The sequence below is a fragment of the Oryzias melastigma genome, linkage group LG15 (assembly GCF_002922805.2).
Source record: "Oryzias melastigma strain HK-1 linkage group LG15, ASM292280v2, whole genome shotgun sequence".
NCBI classification, from domain to species: domain Eukaryota; kingdom Metazoa; phylum Chordata; class Actinopteri; order Beloniformes; family Adrianichthyidae; genus Oryzias; species Oryzias melastigma.
Window position 1 is genome coordinate 4,059,682 of NC_050526.1, and position 4,364 is coordinate 4,064,045.

Genomic DNA, 4,364 nt, shown 5'->3' on the forward strand with positions numbered 1-4,364 from the left:
TGAGGAGGTAGAGCGGGGAAAGTCTGAAGGAAAAAGTTAAGTTTTCTAACTCAAGACAGCTGGTTATTGATGGAATACCCAGCAGATGGATCTGGTTTTCTGGCAAAACTGAAATTCTATAGTTTGGTCATTTGCCGTGATTACGGCAGCCATGAACTATCTAAGGGTTTATTCAGACTGGAACCCTTTGTTGGTCTGGGTCAAGTCCTGAACCTTGCATTTGGTCTGTATTCAGACTGCCATCAATTTTTGAAGCAAAGCTTGTAAACAAACTAAAGATCTCTTCAGTCATTGGCCAGGAATGATACGAGTAGAGCAAAGCAACGAGAGAAAGAATAATGGAGGTCCTAAGCATTGCATTTCTTGTCAGGATAGCTCACTTATTCAAACTTTGTATTTTGCTGACCAATTTTGAATGTCCGTATCAACATCAGGTACAACACTTTTTACCTGCTACTTTGGTATGGTGGGGGTTACTGAAGAGACAACGACTAAGAAGGTACGCTGATAAGTGTTTATGACATAGATTTTCTGGAAAACAGTGTAGGAAGTGATGTGTATCTTGTTAAAAGTTGTTCTATGAGCCTCCATTCATCCAACCACATTTCAATGAGTTGCTGGGTCTCATTGTTGCTCCTCTACTCTGTTTAAATTACATAATGACTGGATACTGTGGTCATTTTGGTTCAGTTGTTCCACTCCAACGATGGAGTCTATTCAGACTAAATAAACTCAGAGTGAACCAGAGCTCAATCTGATTGGAAACAAACCTGGAACACCTCAAAAGAGAGTGTATTAACTCTGTAAATATGTTCTAGATTATCAGGGGAAACTCTTTAACCAAATGTCTTCAGTCTGAATACATTCTTAGACAGGAGTATCCCAACGTTTTGCAAAGAAGATAAGATTTGGTGAGGGAAATAAGTTTGAGGGCCAACCATTCAACGTACAATTCTATGATGTATTTTAATAACACTAGTTGCAAATAAACTATTTATTAGATATTTTATTGAAATTGCATACTTTGGGCAGCGGTAGGGCGGTTATAGGCTGGTGCCACTGTCAGTGTGTGATAGTGTGTGTGAATAGGTGAATGGGAAAGTGAAAGCGCTTTGGGCGTTTGAGGAAGGTAGAAAAGCGCTGTACAAGTATACGCCACTTACCATTTACTTTTTACTTCTTCACGTAGAAAACAAATACATCTAAATACATTTTAGGAACAATTTATTGTTGTTAGAAATGTTGACAATTTTTTTGCACTATTTATTCCCAGTTAGCATCCCACAGTTAGCTTGTCTTGTCAGGTTGTTTCTCTTGATATTGAACTCCATCATAACACAAGTTGGAAAGAAGGATTATTGTTTTTGTTAGGAAATGACTCAGGGTGTTATTTAGCTTTGTATGGAGGATCCTGTTACTAAGTTATCAATGGAGTTTTACTGAGCTGAGGCAAGCCTGGAGATGACCTTATCTCAAATCCAAGGATACAGTTGTTTCTCCTGGAAGCAAGTGGAAGCCAAAGGAGACAGTTGGACAGGTGCAGTGTGGGCGTGGTGGCTTTAATTTAAACCCATCTCAGCAGTCATGGTGCACACCGTCTGAAGCTGATAAGAGGAAAGCTGGTTGTAGATAACATTGAACAGCATGGAGAGGTTGTAGGATATGTCAAAGCAGTTTCTCAGGTCCTACAAGGTTAGTGGATGAGATGGGAAGGTATAGAGTGGAGTGTTGGGAAGACATAAGGGAGATGGAGTGCAGGTGGAAGGAATGTTTTTAGTTCTGAGCAACGTATGATTTTCTTCCATCTCCCTAGAATGTAAATAGATGGACAGGCGGGGATCTGTCATGTTTATTGTGTTCTGGGGCAGCTTCACTTCAGCACATTCTGTCAGTAAGTTTGTCACAGTGAAGATGTACACTGAAGGATTATCAAGTGCTGAGATGCTGATAAAGCGAGGCAAGCGCACAGAAATAAGGAGCGGTGTTTGTTTTTGAAGGAGAGCAGCTCACCGGTAACCTTTGGGAAAGCTGTTGGATGAATCCTGACAACTCGCGAGCCCAGCTCGAGTTCCTCAGATTGTTCCCTACAAAAACTTAAGGCCAGATACGGTGTTGTGGTCTGAGTTGCAACTTCTTGCATATTTCATGGAGTTCACAGTTTCCTGGGAGAAGTCTGTAAAAATGGCCCATAAAAGGAAAAAAAAACTAAATACAGAGTTGGCTAGAGAAGCAGAGGAAGACAGAGCTAGAGTCCGCCCACTGGAGATTGGTTGGAAGGAGTTTGTGGCAAAGTCTGCTAGGAGGAATTAAAGGAAATATTTTAAATTAGGTAATTGCCACAATAAAATACATGAATAAATAATAACAATAAAATGACCAGCACTGCTGTAGGCTGCAGGGACTTCCTGTGGAAAAAAGAAAGACTGGAGTCAGGTGAGTTCTAAAGCTGTAGAAACTGGCTTGGCTTTGTGCATTTTAAATTTAGTTTTGGTATTTTTTCAGGAAAAGAGGGCTGTCGGGCTTGTTGCATGTAATGAAATGTTTTTTAAGCTGATTTTTTTTTTTTTTTTACAAAGATATTGTCAGGGCTCACTCAGCCATGTCCTCCTCCGACCACCAGAGGGACCCCTCTCCTGACTACTAACCATGTTCAACATCTTCCTCACTACAACTCCCATCAGCCACCACTTCAGTCTTCTCCACGCACAGCTGATCATCATCATCCTCATCAGAACCACCAGCATTGACACTCACTCCAACCTCAACTTCAATGTGAAGTCTTGATTGGTTTGACCCATCAGTTTGAGCAGGTTTTCCCAGTTTGATTCTCCGTGTTTTTGACCAACGCCTGCTTACTCGGTTCTCTCCCTCACCTCTGTTTTTGACCATTGCCTGCCTTTTGACGCCGTTTATGTCTCAGCCTCTTCATCACAGGTATGTAGTTGGGACCTGCTAGCTGTGTAGCCTCATTAGCTTTGTTAGCCTACCGACCAGTAACTTTTTGCTATCAGTACATTTACTGGATTTGGTGGTTTAACTGTGTTCTGTTTGCTTGCCTGGGTTTGTTCTTGCTAACTGATGTCTTAGTTGATGCACTGAAACTGTTTTTTTTAGACATCTACTTCCTTGTTTTCTGTTTCTTCTTGTGGAGACTAGCATTGCTAGTACGGCTAAACCAACCAAGTTTGGACTATCTTGACTTTTTTTTTTTTCTTTTTTTGACAGATGTCTCATCTTCATTCACTTTTGTTTCTTGTTCTTCCTTTATTTGGCACAGTAAATGTTGTGTTGTGTTGGGATTACTTGTTGGTTGGTTATTTTTTTTTTAGAGTTGGAGGAATGGGAGCTGGAACAAATTGTTGGGCCTAACAACAGAACACGGAATGTTTTGTTAGGTGTTACCTGAAGACCCGGATTACTTGTTGGTTGGTTATTTTTTTAGAGTTGGAGGAATGGGAGCTGGAACAAATTGTTGGGCCTAACATAACAAAACACTGAATGTTGAGAGGGGGCTAACCTGTAGATCTGGATTACTTGCTTGCACTTTACAAATATAACACTTGTTCATTATTGTAGAGTTTGATTGTGATTCTAAAATGTAAAATTGAGCCATTTTATATATCTCAAGGTCCCATGTATGACAGTACAGGTCTATGTCTTCTTTTTAGCTCAACCAACAGGTCAGGTTGTTATTTCCAGTGTTTACTAGATCTAAAATGAAATGTTTATTCTATTATTGATGTGTTTTGCAATTTGGATATTCACTAAAATTAACATATCCATCAAAATATTGCTAGTTTTGTCAGAGTTAGCGACTCATAGGTCAGTGATCATTTATCAATACTAAAGTAAGGAAACTATAAGCACAGCGACCGGTTGCCTTCAGTTTAATGACATAAAACTTGTTTTCCAATGGATTTTTCATTAGTTTCTTTGAATTAGAATATACTTTTTTTTTAAATCAAGAAGTATCAAAGGGTTGATTGAATGTTGTCATATTTTTGATTTGATTTTAGCTTTGAAACTGATGAACCTTATTGCTCTTTATCAATTTTCATGGCGAAACTGATAAATCAACAAAGGTATTCAACTGGTTGTTTTGCCAATTGGATATTGTGTTTTCATTCCATTTCTCAAAAAATAATTTAATTATTGATTAAAATTCTTCAAGTTATCAGTTAATCAACAAATTAAATCCTTTTGGCTAATCATTCGGGCTGCACGATATTAGAAAAACATACATATCAGCAATCAATATTACCATGACAATATGACTTGCAATGTATGACCATATAGTCTTATAGTAGAACAACTAATACATGATTTCCATGTCACTGCATCCGTTTTTTTTTTTTTTTTTTTTT

At 38.6% G+C, this 4,364-nt stretch overlaps 1 protein-coding gene across 5 annotated transcripts in view; it reads left to right on the forward strand.

Moving 5' to 3' along the window:
- Positions 1-1,410: 1,410 nt before the first annotated feature.
- grid1a (glutamate receptor, ionotropic, delta 1a) overlaps positions 1,411-4,364 on the forward strand; it is a 395,293-nt gene continuing 392,339 nt past the window's right edge. For 3 of the 5 annotated variants that reach the window (XM_036215430.1, XM_036215429.1, XM_024296910.2), the window contains exon 1: positions 1,418-2,934. The gene's annotated coding sequence lies outside the window, so the exon portion shown is untranslated. Of the gene's footprint in view, positions 2,935-4,364 lie in introns of all 5 variants that reach the window. The other 2 variants (XM_036215433.1, XM_036215431.1) reach the window with 2 other exon arrangements.